General features: G+C 38.0%; 1 protein-coding gene and 1 pseudogene across 1 annotated transcript in view; both read right to left on the bottom strand.

Annotated features, from left to right (window-relative positions):
• The window catches only part of LOC125646725 (uncharacterized), a 35,761-nt gene extending 32,558 nt beyond the window's left edge, over positions 1 to 3,203 (bottom strand). The window contains exon 1 of the mRNA XM_048873238.2: positions 2,956 to 3,203. The gene's annotated coding sequence lies outside the window, so the exon portion shown is untranslated. The remainder of the gene's footprint in view (positions 1 to 2,955) is intronic.
• Positions 3,204 to 5,779: 2,576 nt separating this feature from the next.
• On the bottom strand, positions 5,780 to 8,271 carry LOC125646703 (complement C1q-like protein 2; annotated as a pseudogene).
• Positions 8,272 to 16,241: the final 7,970 nt, after the last annotated feature.

Raw genomic sequence — 16,241 nt, forward strand, 5'->3', positions numbered from 1 at the left:
ATATAAATATATTTGATTTAGAAGGTTAAAAAAGACGAAACAGGTGTAAAATAAAGTAATTTAGAGCATCAAGTCAACTGAATTGAAGACAAGAAGAGCGGAGTAAAATCCTTGATGTGATTTGGTTGCGATTGGCGATGGAGAAACTGTGGTGTCGACCTACTAGAAGTTGAAAACGTAATTGTTGAACACATATTTCAACAGAAATTCAGTGAGAGAATTGACGGAGTATAGATGGATCAAGTTAACATTAAGCTCTTGGTCAGGTTTTTGCAAGTTTGAGAGGGGTATGTTCATCGTGAGGACTCGTGGTTGTAGCCATGTACCACAGGGATTTGATACAATCTGAGCAAACTTTTGTTATAGTATGATAGAAATAAAGGGAACTAACAAACTGCTGTAAAATTCTCAATTGCTTGCTTCAAACTCGTGATAATGCATCAAATGTTTTCTCAGTCGAAAGCCAGAATAGTGTTCTGTTTTTAGCTCACCTGAGCTGAAAGCTCAAGTGAGCTATTCCGATTGCCTGTTGTCTGTCTGTCTGTAAACTTTTTACATTTTCGACTTCTTCTCCAGAACCACTGGGTCAATTATAACCAAACTTGGCCAAAAGCATTCTTGGGTGAAGGGCTTTCAAGTTTATTCAAATGAAGGGCCATGTTTCTTTCAAAGGGGAGATAATCACAAAAATGCAAAAATAGGGTGGGGTTATTTGAAAATCTGAAGAACCACTGGGCCAGAACAGCTGAAATTTACATGATAGCTTCCTGACGTAGTGCAAATTCAGGTTTGTAAAATTCATGGCCCCCGAGGGTTGGATGGGGCCACAATAGGGGATCAAAGTTTTACATACAATTATATAGGGAAAATCTTTAAAAATCTTCTCAAGAACCACTGAGCCAGAAAAGCTGATTTTTACATGAGGGCTTTCTGACATAGTGCAGATTCAAGTTTGTTCAAATCATGGCCCCCGGGGGTAGGATGGGGCCACAAGGGGGATCAAAGTTTTACATACAAATATACAAATGTAGGAAAAGTCTTTAAAGACTTCTTTTCAAAAACCACTGGGCCAAAGAAGTTGACATTTACACGAAAGCTTTCTGACATAGTGTAGATTCAAGTTTGCAAAAATCATGGCCTCCAGGGATAGGTTGGGGCCATAATAGGGACTAAGGTTTTACATGCAAATATATATGGAAAGTCTTCAGATATGGGCCAAGGTGACTCAGGTGAGCGATGTGGCCCATAGTTTACCTGATTTCACAGAAACAACTTTCGAGATTTAGGTCGCCGTCGTTAACCCTACACCATTTTCTCCATGTAATTTTCCTTCATTATGTCGGATTTAATGGTTCCGTCATCCGTTGCAGCCCAACTTAGAATTACCGTTTAAAATATAGGTACATGTGGTCACCCTCACAATATTTGAATGAATGTTGATCGGTCGTTTCGGGAGATCAGATTCATTTTCACCAGCCTTCGAGTTCAAGCGGGTCAATGTAAATTTATACTTTCCTGGCCCAGTGGTTCTAGAGAAGAATATTTTTAATGATTTTCCCTATATATTTCTATGTAAAACTTTGATCCCCTATTGTGGCCCCAACCTACCCCCCGGGGCCATGATTTTAACAAACTCGAATCTGCACAATGTCAGGAAGCTTTCATGTAAATGTGAACTTCTCTCGCACAGTGATTCTTGAGAATTTTTTTTTAAAGACTTTTCCTATGTATGCATGTATGTAAAACTTTGATCCCCTATAGTGGCCCAACCCTTCCTACGGAGGACATGGTGTTAACGAAATTGAATCTGCACTATGTCATGTAAATGTAAACTTTTCTGGCCCATTGTTTCTTGAGAAGAGTTTTAAAGATTTTTCCTATACATTCGCATGTAAAACATTGATCCCCTATTGTGCCCTCCCCCTACCCCCGGGGGCCATGATTTGAACAAACTTCAATCTGCATTATGTCAGGAAGCTTGCATGTAAATGTAAACTTTTCTGGTCTAGTGGTTCTTAAGAAGATTTTTCCTATATATTTGTATGTAAAACTTTGATGTCCTATTGAGACCCCATCCTACCCCCAGGGGCAATGATTTTAACAAACTTGAATCTGTACCATGTTGGGAAGCTTTCATGTAAATTGTACTTTCCTGACCCATTGGTTCTTGAGAAGATTTTCAAAGATTTACCCTAAGCATTCGCATGTAAAAGTTTGATCCTCTATTGTGGCCCCAGTCTACCCCCGGGAGTCATGAATTTAACAATATTGAATCTACACTATGTCAGGAAGCTTTCATATAAATTTCAGCTCTTTTGGCCTAGTGGTTCTTGAGAAGATTTTTAAAATATTTTTCTATATATTCGCATCTATAACTTTGATCCCCTACTGTGGCCCCAACATACCCCCGGGGTCATGATTATCACAAAGTTAAATTTCCTTATATATCTATATATATATATATATATATATATAAAGCACAAACAAACAATTATAACACCCAACCTTACGTTACCCCTAGGATCTAAACGATACATGTGAAAATCAATTAATTAATATATAAAGCACTAAATAATCACAACTAGGTACTGAAAATTTTCACCCCAGCCCGGGGTCGAACCAGCGACCTACGGCACCCACCGCCTAGCAAGACTGTCAAACCAGTGTTAAGTCCACTCGGCCACAACGAGTCCGTTGTGGCCGAGTGGACTTATCCATGAAATTGACATACTGAATCGAATAGCGAAGGGGAGTACGGTTTTGTTTCTGTGCTCCCTATCTAATATTCTTTACTCCTGTATGTTTGAAAAAATAGATAAGATTATATGCAAGTATAAATTACGATTCTTAAATAATGTTTGACATATTTCGAAAGATGAAAACGCCGCTCGTATACATCATCATCAATCATTATAATTGATATCACAACACTGAAAATAATTGAGTAAAGCTCACCTAATATTTCACCATGACGATGAAGACCGTTCATAAATTGATGGAGGTAGAGTTCTGTCATGTTTTCTGAAAGCTGGTGAGATAATAACTGAGGCATATCCGGAGATGAGGAAGTATAAGCACCTGCCCCGTGTCACGGCCGGATGGAGTTTTTAACTTAATAATTTCCTTTGTCATTTACAAAATATGGGTTTTTTATAAGACTCCGTATGCCCCCCACACTCCCGGATACTTACAAATATACACACAGGAAATCATTGACTATGTAAGCAGTGGCAAATAGAGTGCTCTCTCTGTCTGTCTGTCTGTCTCTCTCTCTCAGTGTTTTCCTTTTGAACTCCGTTGAAATTATCACCGGATACAACGTCGCAGTCGAAGAGTCTTCACTGTGGATCACGAGGGCTCGGATCCGAATGAGTATGAGATCGATTTTCTCATAAAATGCACAATATTTCTACAAACATCATATTGCATAGAGCATGATTATAATGGGTGATGAGCCCTATACTGAAGCTGTGATAGTCATGGACCTTGGGTCAGGGGTTTATTCGACAGGGTGGAGTTAAATTGGTCATAACATATCTTTGAAACTGGACATCAGTGAGACAAAATGTTTGCGTGATTATAATGAGCATTGAGCCCTCTGCCAAATTATGAAATTCGTGACTCCTGAGTTATAAGGAGGAATGCTACACCAGAGAAAGAACGTGTTGCACGTCTCGTGGTAATTTCCCTATAACGTGTTGCATGAAAGATCGATGAAATCAACTTATTGGAATATATGATAAAACTAATTAAAACTTATGTCTTGATTGAAACATTTTTGAAAATAAGTTTAAAACAAGAATTTGCCCAAACATTTTGAGTTTACCGTATATACCCGCCTATAAGTCGGATTTTTGGGAGTCAATTTTTGGTCCAAAACTCTATGTCCGACTTTTAGGTGCGTCCTAAGAAGATTGGTATTTTTCTGGGAGGCGTAATGTTGTGTTTAATTTAAATAACTCCGACGATTATCATGGACTACCACACAAATGATTATTGTTCACAAATATCTAGACATAGTGTATTGTTTATGTATTTTAAAATCATGTATAAAGTACAAGTTTTTACATATTTTTGTTTAGTTAAAAATTATTTACCGGTAACTAATACTTTCAATTCAACTAATCTATCGTTTATCGGTAAAATTGAATTACGAACCCGATTTAATATTGAAATATTCATATGTATACCGACTGAAATATATTTCATAAAAAAATGAATATTGTTAACAGATAATTTAGATCATCATTCTTGACTCTTAAAAACTGTATTGTTGATGCAATGAATAATACCGGAATCCTACAGTAACAGTTTTCGCGAGGCGCGTGCCACTAAGTAAGGAGACCATAATTGTTTAGGTAAACAAGAGATCATTGCCCATAACAGATCAAGGATTGCGTGTAAACCCCAAACACCTATGGCTTGGATATTGAGCACCCCATAATTATCAATTTCTCAAAATATTTGTTGAAACATAGGTAAAAACACTAGAGCATTGACTTGAAATTGTCAACCGATTCTGACAAAAATTCGTACCGACTTATAAGCGGGTCAATGGCAAATTCCTACAAAATAACCTTAAAAAATACAACCGACTTATAGGCGGACCGACTTATAGGCGAGTATATACGGTAAATCAAGCAATAAGTGATTTATATGAATTTTAGCGTTAAAATGGAGGGGTATCCCCGAATTTCAGAAAAACTGCCTCCGTGAAACAAAGTAAATTTAGCATGAAAATGTTCTTCGAGTTTCCCTCTAAAAAAACTGTCGCTTTGAAATTTTGTTTCACGAGGGCATTTTGTTGTTGTTGTAAATTTCAAAAAATCAAAACGACTTCACTGATATTATTTTCAATTTCATATGTACGTTAATGTTCCTTAGTAATGTATGGTCTACTGCGTGGTTCAATGGGTAAGGTCGTCGACTTTCATATGTAACTTAGATGATTTCTATTATATTGTAGATATGCTATTTCAAAACGACCGGGTTTGAATCCCCTACGAACACAATTTTTTTATATTACGTTTTCCATCTAGATTTTTTTTCTTAATTGAAACATCTTCTTGGTTTTATAAATGTTTCATACCAAACACTATGTGCCGAGTTTGAAATAAGCTTCCATCCTGGGCACTGTTTAGTTTGTGAATAGGAATCGCAACAAACACGCCGAATACAGTATGCAATGCCTGTGTTTTAATAGTCAAGGTTACTAACGAGAATTTGAATTTTTTTCTAAATCAAAGTTGTTGACAAAGGCATGGTGCCTTTTACGAAAAATGCAAAGCTTTGAAAGAAAAACTTTAAAGTTCAAACAAGGTAAATTGATTGATTGATTGAATGTTGTTTGAGGTCCCTCTCAAGAATATTTCACTCATATGGAGACGTCACCAATGCCGGTGAAGGGCTGCAAATTTAGGCCTATGCTTGGCGCTTATGGCCATTGAGCAGGGAGGGATCTTTATCGTGCCACAGCTGCTGTGACATTGGACCTCGATTTTTGCACTCTCGTCCGAAGGACCGCCCCATTTAGTCGCCTCTTACGACAAGCAAGCGGGTACCGAGGACCTATTCTAACACGGATCCCCACGGAATAGAAGGTGATATGATATGTATTCCAGTAGCAAAATGCTATGGTGAATCAATTTTTACAGGTGCATGTACTTCGAATTACGTTGAGCTTTATTAATGCGTATTAAACTTCCCATATTTTGTTTTGTGGTCAGAGTCATGTACAGTTGCCAACTGTTGGTTGTAGAAAATAATACATACGAGTATCAGAGCTTTCAGACTGTAGTAATATAAAATATTAAATATTTGATACACTCGTAACATGTAATCGTATACATTGTATCTGATACTCAGAAGAAGCAAAAAGACAATTCAATTTTCACGATTTAGACTACATGTATAATGTATTGACACATAAAATGTATTAGGCTTGTCCTTAGTACTGGGGGATGGCAGATATGCAATAAGAGTATAAATATGGATGAAGTTAAGTTCTACGTCACGAATGCTGGCACGGAGCTCAGATTAGGGAAAGTTCCCGCTTCGGTGCAACACCCTCTGAATCATATTAGAAAACCGGAAAAAGTTGTAATAGGAATTCCCTCGCTGTAATATGATGACCCACTATGACACTTAGCCCACACTCGGTCACCTTGTTCAAGCTTCAAAGTCACTAGGTTGGATCCAGAATCGTAGAAATCTTTACCCCGCCCGCCATCTGACATCGTCATGACTTTTCCCTCTTCATTATGTACAATAGTGACATACAGCGTGCTGCTACCGTATCCCTGGCCACTAACAAAGAAGACATATTGTCCACTCGTGGGGGCGGTAAAAAAAACCCGTGTTTGGGTTGTATCCACCTCCTTCGTTGCTGATGACAACCGGAAACACTATGATACTCCCACTTCCGGTACCACCAGGGCCTGACGTTCCTGCGGTAAAAGCGACTTTTTTCGAAGATTCTAACAGAAATAGAAACATAAAAGTTGATAACAGCCATTCTCTGTAGGTATATGAACTTGTGCACTGGGAGTGTGGCACACATGGTCACGTATGCAATTTCCTCTTACTCACACAGCGAGAAAATTTAAAACTTGGTGCTTCAATGATGCAAAAACAGGAGTTGAATTACACAATTTCAATTATAATTGTTATATCTATACACGCTGTTGTATCTGTTATCCGTGAATTTGATCTACTATAGATGTATCTACACTTAATACAAGATTAATAATTACATCTACACTTAATACAAGATTAATAATTACATCTACACTTAATACAAGATTAATAATTACATCTACACTTAATACAAGATTAATAATTACATCTACACTTAATACAAGATTAATAATTACATGTACACTGGTAAATTCATGAACACCAAAATAGAACACAAAATATTATTAAACTGAAGGATGAGTGTATGGGTCATAAACATGAATAATGAAAAGTCAAGTGATAGTGAAATGTACACAATCCTCAAGTCTCTACTTCACAAGGGCAAGTAATCTTATGAACACAAAAATGTAACTGGACTAGAGTTTGTATCATAGTAACTCCGAGCTTTCTGAGATCCAATAAACTAGAAAATAGAATATTATATGCACTTCCATATACCTTCCAGGTGAATATAATATTTGACATGATTGGTTATTATTTTAGTCGTCCAATGAAAGCTAGAGTCTCTAATCACTCTCGAGTAGGTCTTGCACTTTAACTGAAAACAAATACGGCCGAACAGGTATCGTTAGGCAAGCTCTAGTGGCCGGTTTCAATATGATTAAATTTAACTTAATTATAGATAAACAAACACTAGCATCCCCAATCACCTTGCACTTTAAGTGTACAAAAGATGACCGACCATGTATCATTTCTTAGACGTTGTAGCCAGTATCAATGTTTCAATTATTCGGTCATATAATAAAAAATGATAGCTAAAATATCTTACACATTGACCTCAAAATGTCAATAATTGTAACAGGTATTTTCATGCGGAGGAGGTAAAAAGTATATAAATATTCAAAATATGGAGAAAATAGGAGACTTGAAACTAAACAAAACAATTCTTCATTAAAAACACTCTTTTTAGGTCGTATGAAGGGGGGGGGGGGGGGGGGGGGGCACATATACATGTAAAAATCTAAAAAGTGTATATTGGCCCGGGAAAGAATCTTTTTTCTCCCTCTCCGGATCCTCCCCTTTAATCCTCTCTCTCTCCTCTTCTAATTCCCTTTCCCCTTCTCGACCACCTCCTCCCTACCCTTTTCATCCTCTCACCTCACTTTCAGCCCTCCCGTTTATACTGTCAGTCCCCACCTATTTAAGATAGCTATAATTTGCTGAGTCTGGAAATCCGAATTATAAAGTACATTCAATCAATAACGATTCTAGCTCGAGTCTATACATGTGGCCCACCAAAATAAAAAAAAACTGACAAAAAAAACTTACCCTCAATTCTTTTCAACAGATTCTCATTTACTACGGTCAGATCTTCTACTTTCCTCACTAAACCAAGATATAAAGTAAACAGAAACGTGAGAATCAAGACGAGAATAGCTTCTCGTAACATATCGCCTTATTAATTAGAGAAATTGCAAGTTAGGTCATGTTAGCAGAAAGTTTAAAGGGACAATCGATGTAAACAATGTCTGTACATTGTATATAGGCAGCGGGACAGGAGACTATATACAAAGGAATCATGGACATTTGGGGTATTTAGTATCGTAAAGAGGCACGACCACAACACCAAACAAAACAGAGTCATCTCTCTTCATTGGTTTATAAACATTTAAAATCTTGCATGCATTTCAGAAATTTTCCTAAAAAATATTTGAGAGTACCTGTATGGACTGTGACGTGTTGCGCCGGTGTAACATTGAATAGTGACCCCAATGAAACACGACCCCAGGAATCATAAAAGTTGACCCCGGTCAAAATTTAACGTTATATTTTGATCAAAATCGGTCGTTGAAAAGTGTTCAATGTTAAATTTTGATCAGTATTGTGGTCATTTTTAACGGCTATTTAAATGTTACATACATAGTGTAGATATTGAAAATGGATTGTCAAAAGGATTGTGTACATCTGTCTGTATTGGTACGTTGAATCACCACTTCTGGCATATGATCAACGGAAATGAGAGAGCGCAAGTAGATCTTATTCGCGCTGAAGGCTTGATTTAAAGCCTTCTACAGTCTTTCAACACACTTGATGGTCACTCAGTTCATTCCAGTCAATGACTGTACGTACAAAGAATGAGTTTCTTCTTATAGGTGTGTTACATGATGGTATATTGAAACAACGGCTATTGTTGGTACTATGGATGATGTTCCGTGTTTCAAAGTCAGTAAATTTCTTGGCCTTATCAGGCGGTATCGCTGGTGCTAGCCCTTCAACCACCTTGAACAGGAACGTTAGGCGTACTTCTTTCCTTCGTTCTTGTAAAGATGGAAGATCAAAGGTCTTAAGCATGTTGGTAATGCTCCCTGGTGTCCGGTTCTTATAGTCTCCAGTAATAAAACGAGCTGCTTTCCTTTGTATCTTCTCCATCTTAATGATGTCTGATTAAAGGAAGGGATCCCATATAATGGCCCCGTACTCTAGTGTAGAACGTACTAGGGAAATGTATGCTGTTCTACGAGTAGGTGAAGAGCTGTGGCGAAGATTCCGCCTCAGAAAGCCTAGTGTGGAACTTGCTTTCTTACATATATTATTTATGTGGGTCGTCCATTTAAGGTCTGATGACAACATGACCCCTAAGTACGGGTTTGTCTCTACACTTTTGAGGATGGTAAAAGAACGTAGACTTCTGTCGGATACCAAGTACATAACATTTAGTGGCATTAATTAAAACGCATCTCCCACTTCTTCGCCCACTGCTCCAGGTAAGCAAGGTCTTGATGCATTATTAGGTGGTCTTTGTGTGATGTTATCTCACGGTATAGTAGGCAGTCATCGCCGAATAAGCGGACTTTAGACTGCACCGTATCAGGTAAGTCATTTATATAACAAAGGAATAGGAGGGGGCCTAATACAGTACCCTGGGGGTACTCCTGAGTCAACCGTGACTTCTTTTGAGCACTCCCCTTCAACAACTACCCTCATCAGTCGGTTACATAGAAATGTTTGGATCCACTGGTGTAGGCGGCCCTGTATTCCGTAAGCTTTCAGTTTATAAACTTATGGTGTGGCACGGTGTCAAATGCTTTCGAAAAGTCTAATATTGCAATATCAGTTTGTAATCCCCTGTCGTAGCTTGATGTTAGGTCTTCAATAGTGACAGCTAGCTGGGTTTCGCAGGAATAACCTGAACGAAAACCATGGTTAAGAGAAGTCAGGATCTTATGACGTTCTAAATGCTTCATCATATGAGGACTGACAATGTGTTCGAGTAATTTACTTGGCACAGAAGTTAAAGAAACTGGACGGTAGTTTTCCGGTAGGTGGCGGTCTCCCTTCCTAAAAACTGGTGCTATATTTGCATTGAGCCAGTCATTTGGTAGGCTTTCTGAATCAAGAGACCTCTGGAAAATCAATGCGATACTCGGGGCAAGTTCGGTAGCACAGTCTTTCAGCACACGGTTAGGTATAGAATCAGGTCCAGGCGCCTTCGAGGTTTGAATGTTTTTCAACAATTTTAGGACACCGTCCTCGTTGATAGTTATGTCTGATATCATAGTCTCACTCGGTCTATTGCCTGGTGGTATGGTAGTAGATGTATCTCGAGTGAATACAGAAATAAATTGGTCTATTAATATATCAGCTTTTGACTTGCTGTCGCTGAAGAGCTGGCCTTTCCTCTTCAGAGGTGATACTCCAACATTGTCTTGTTGTTTTGACTTCACAAAACTCCAGAAGGGTTTAGAGTTGTTATTTACCAGACCTTCTTGAATAGTCTTGTTCACGTATGACTACCCCGCTCTACAGAAAGCCTTTTTGCATTCACGCTGAAAGTGACGGTAGTTCTCCCACTTTCCGGTTTTCTTTACTTGTCTGTGTAAGCATGTTTTGCGTCTGGTCATTTTACGCAATGTATGATTTATCCAAGGTGGTGCTTTACGCCATTTAGACACTCTAGATGGGATGTGCGTTTCTATTTCGTGTTGAAGTGCGGACTTAAAAGTTCATTCATGTAGTTCTTCTCGTTCGAATGTATACGTCACTTTATGGTCAAGTTTTAATAGTAAAACAGGAAAGTATATTTATCGATGAAATATCAGTACAGGTATTGGAAGTGACCTGTATACACAAAAGCGCAAGGGAATCACTAAAAATGGTTTTTCCAACTTTAACATATTCATGTGCACCGCGCGGGTTTTTGGTAAACAATTATAAACAAACAGAAGTAAAAGCGTTCGATAATTTTTCACTCACATGGAGACGTCACCAAGATCGGTGAAGAGCTTCAAATTTAGGCCTTTGCTCGGTGCTTACGGCCATTGAACAGCGGGGCTTCTTTAGCGTGTCACACATAATGTGACACGGGACATCCGTTTTTAAGGTCATCTCCGAGGACCCATGACATTCACATCTGATGCCGAGCGTTTGACGATGTAACTGTCACTACCTGTTTAAACGACTTAGGTCTGTCGCGGCCGGGATTCGAACCCCGACCTTCTGAATGCGGGGCAAACTCTCCAACCTCTAGACCAGAGATAGAAATAGAGAGAGAGAATATTTGAATTCACTATTTTGCCGAAAGAAAATAATAATAAGAAGAAAAACATCTCTGCAATGGCGCAGCAACTCACAGTCTGTATGCAGCATGTTTCCTGGCTTTGTGGCTCTTTTTGTGCACCACCTTTTTACTATAGTTATTGTTTGTTAGCATTTGTACGTTTTATTGGCTGGGCTACTTGTGTAATGTGACTAGTCAGGCTGTTTTAAGCACTATCGTCCCGTGGGGATCCGGGTTAGAATAAGTTCTCAGTACCCCCTGCTTGTTGTAAGAGGCGACTAAATGGGGCGGTCCTTAGGATGAGACCGCAAAAACCGAGGTCCCGTGTCACAGCAGGTGTGGCACGATAAAGATCCCTCCCTGCTCAAAGGACATAATCGCCGAGCATAGGCCTAAATTTTGCATCCCTTCACCGGCATTGGTGACGTCTCCATATGAGTGAAATATTCTCGAGAGGGACGTTAAATAATATACAATCAATCAATTAATAAACACTAACTAGTCAATGTAGTGTTATTAGTCAATTATCTGATGCAAGTCCAGCCAATTCATTGTTATGTGTGATTATGTAATATGCAATTTTAGTTGGAAGTCATTTGTTATTTCAATAAATGACAATTCTTTTGTGATTTCTCCATTCTAATATCATGATTACAATTTTTTTTTAATGGATATGGTCCTGATTGCATGGAAAGTGGGTGATTTAGACCTGAATATTTTTGCTTCAGAGAAGAATAAAAATATAATTTGTAGAAATCGTTTAATTATATCTAAGACTATATTCTTGCTTTCCCAGGCTCTCGCGAGACTCTGGAGAAAGCGATACTGTAAGGGATAGTGGTTGCACAAGTGACAAACAAGCTGATCGCGCCCAGTGTATTCAAATAAATTTATCATGTGGAGCATCAGTTGCAAGGAAGGAAACGCTCATTAGAATGTTTATCCTTTAGTGAGTAATTTATAAGTATCATCAACCTGTACATGTAGCACTAGTTCCGATACTTTGATTGTGTTGTTTTCTTTATTTTCGTAGCAATGCAGAATTGCGATCTTGCGATACATCATATTGCGAGTGGATATACCTGCCTTGTGGAGCCCTTGTCAATATAGGGCATTAAGCTGCGATACTGTATACCCCCACCTAATTCTTTATTGAACATAAAGATCTATGTATGATTGTAGCCTTTCTGATCCCCCGTAAAACTGAAAAATTTAAAACGTGAAAGAGATCATCTCCCTTACAACATCACATAATTTGTCTACAATAATTAAAAACTCAGTTGGAGTACAAAGCATCAAAATTGATCCCGGGTATTTCAATTTTACTCGCATAGCAGAACTTCGAACAAACAATTTATTTTATCATCAATGAAGAGTCCTGGAAAAAGGAATCTATAACATGATTTATAAGATTACCTAAACCTATATTCAATGTTTTATGGAAGGAAAACTGCGTGAAAAATAGCAATTCAATGTCAAAACACCGAAAATGACGGCAAATCGTCACCTTTTTTTTAAGATGTCATAATTCTGATTCATCGTCATTTTGTTCAAATTGAGAATAACGAATGAGTTCCATCTAGATTCTTCCACAAAATGCATTTGATTTTGAAGAAGAACTGTTTGTAAAACATGTATTCCCCCCCCCCCCCCCCCCCGGTGCAAGATTGAAAAGGATTATACACATACATCATTTAATTGATAGTAGTGCCAAACCATTTCAAATATTAAGCAGACAATATCTTCCTATGTCCAGAGTGGATTGACCATGTCTACTCTTTATGCTGTACCAGTGTACCAAGTTTGGTGTCAATCAAGCAAATAATTCTTAAACAAGAGATGTTTGTAAAACACATATGCCCCCATGGTGTAAAATTGAAAAGGGTTATACACACACATCATTTAATTGATAGTAGTATCATTAATTCAAAATATTGAGCAGACAATATCTTCCTATGTCAAGAGAGAATTGACCATGTGACCTAAAAATCAATAGGAGTCATCTTCTCCTGAAGATGTACCACTGTACTAAGTTTGATGTCTGTCAAGCAAAGGGTTTTCAATATATTAAACGGACAGTATATTCCTATGTCCAGGTTGACCCTTGGCCTTTAAATATGTGACCTCAAAATCAATAATGGTCATATTTTCCTGAAGATGTACCAGTGTACCAAGTTTGATGTCTGTGAAGCAAAGGGTTCTCAAGATATTAAGCGGACAGTATATTCCTATGTCCAGTTTGACCCTTGACCTTCGACCATGTGACCTAAAAATCAACATGGGTCATCTTTTCCTAAAGATGTACCAGTGTACCAAGTTTGATGTCTGTCAAGCAAAGGGTTTTCTAGATATTGAATGGTCAGTATATTCCTATGCCCAGTTTGACCCTTTACCTTTGACCATATGACCTTAAAATCAATAGAGGTCATCTACTCCTTAGGATGTACCAGTGTGCCAAGAGTGATGTTTTTCAAGCAAAGGGTTCTCAAGATATTGAGCGGACATTGTATTCCTATGTCCAGAGTAGATTGACCCTTGACCTTTGACCTGAAATACAATAGGGGTCCTCTTCTACTCATAACCAACCCACATATGAAATATCGTTATCATCAAGTGAATGGTTCTCAAGATATCGAGCGGACAACATGTGGTTTACCGACCGACCGACAGGTGCAAACCAATATGCCCCTCTTCTTTGAAGGGGGGGGGGGGCATAAATATAGAAGACATATTAGTATGTCCAGTTTAGCCCTTGACTTTTGACCATGTGACCTCCAAATTAATAGGGGTAATCTTCCCCTGAAGATGTACCAGTGTACCAATTTTGATGTCTGTCAAGCAAAGGGGTCTCCAGATATTGAGCGGACAGTATATTCCTATGTCCCATTTGACCCTTGGTCTGAAATCATGTGAACTCAAAATTAATTGGAGTCATCTTCTTCTGAAGATGTACCAGTGTACCAATTTTGATATCTATCAAGCAAAGGGTTCTCAAGATACTGAGTGGACAGTATATTTCTAAATCCAGTTTGACCCTTGACCATGTGACCTCAAATCAATAGGGGTCATCTACTCCTTAGGATGTACCTCTGAAAGTGTACCAAGTTTGACGTCTGCCAAGCAAAGGGTTCTCAATATATTGAGTGGACAGTATTTTCCTATAACCAGAGTAGATTGACCCTTTAACCTTTTGACCTGAAAATCAATACGGGTCATTTTCTACTCATAACCAACCCATATATGAAATATCATTATGATCAAGTAAATGGTCATAATTTTTCTCTTACAATTATATTAAGAATGCAAGCACTTCATAGACCTCGCCCCTTGGACCCCTACCAGGGCTTCGCCCTGGACCCACTGGGGGCCCGCCTTAAGACGGCCCCCAGACCCCCTGTCTCATAAAGTGGCATCCCCGTAACCGTAATTCCTGGATCCGTCCCTGGAAGTCCCCTGGAACAAGTGCGTTCTGACAAAATAAAACGTACATGCATGCTTTTTTCGACATCTATATATAAAATATCATATTTGTGAAGGGAGGGGAGGGGGGGGGGGGGTCTCCCGGCGCAAGATTCCAATACAAATGGAAAATTATACAATACAAAAGGAAAATATAGAATACAAATGGAAAATTATACAATACAAATGGAAATTATACAATGCAAATGAAAAATGTTCTTTTATTTTTTTTATACGGAAGCTCCTGGATTTTACGGATTTCATAGGGCTTGAAATATGTCATTTTTAATAAAGTGAAATTAGTAAAATGGCGCAAATTTTAAGAGTTTCTGGAAAAATTAAGTTCTTTCAATAAAGTAATTCAAGAAAACAAAAGATTTTGTCATTTATTTCTCCAGGAATGGAAGAAATTATTGCTTCTTTCATTCTTTTGCGTTCTGACAAAATAAAACGTACATGCATGCTTTTTTCGACATCTATATATAAAATATCATATTTGTGAAGGGAGGGGGGGGGGTCTCCCGGCGCAAGATTCCAATACAAATGGAAAATTATACAATTCAAATGGAAAATATAGAATAAAATGGAAAATTATACAATACAAATGGAAAAGATCAAATATTGCAACGTTTGACATGCCATAGATCATATAGGATCTAATTCTAATTAGATTGCAACACGATTGTCTTTCTATAAATTCCAGTTGTCCTTCTTCGGCGTGGGATTCGAGACAGTATGTGTACTTCTATGCACAGTACGTGTAATTTCTACATATAGTACCGGTATTTAATATAATACCAGTATCACCACACCTGATTGCTTCATCCGCAGATTGAAAGTAATTTATTAGTATTCATGTTATTTTTACAACATCGTGGCAAAATATTGACTTCCTATTATATGGATTTTAGCTTTTTTTTCCCCCTTCAGTTTCCTTCAAACACGCGGTCCAATGTGATTTCTCTTCGAATTAAGAACTCCACAATCGTTTTATTCTTTCAGGGTTTTATCATGTTACAACACACATGCTCTATTGTTAATGATACATATTCACAAAGCTTCCCCTGAGATGTGCATGCACACATGTATACACAAGACTAAATACTAGTACATGTACGTAGTGTCTCAAAACAAAATTAAACACCCGTGCTGAACTCCACGACATCAAAAGACCATCTCAGCCGAATGCTCAAGTGAGATTTTCTGACAACACCCCCCCCACCCCCCCATTATCAATTTGTCCCGCAGATACAATTGGATCAATTTTAATCAAACTTGGCACAAGTAATTTTTGCAAAAAAGGGAATTCAGGTTTGTTCAAACAAAAGTTCATATCCTCTTCTTAAGGGATATTCAAGAAGTATAGAAATATTACATTTCCAAATCTTGTAAAGAACTACTGTAATTGGCCAATTTCAACCAAACTTTATTCTTTAGTAAAGGTGATTCACATTTGTTGTAGTGAATGACCACATCTTCTTCAAAGAGACATAATCAGAATCACCAAAAATGGAAATTACATTTTAAGAATAGCCTCAAGAATAACTGAGCCGATTTCAATCAAACGTGAGGCAGAGTATCATTATGA

Source organism: Ostrea edulis, chromosome 6 (genome assembly GCF_947568905.1).
Source record: "Ostrea edulis chromosome 6, xbOstEdul1.1, whole genome shotgun sequence".
Taxonomy (NCBI): domain Eukaryota; kingdom Metazoa; phylum Mollusca; class Bivalvia; order Ostreida; family Ostreidae; genus Ostrea; species Ostrea edulis.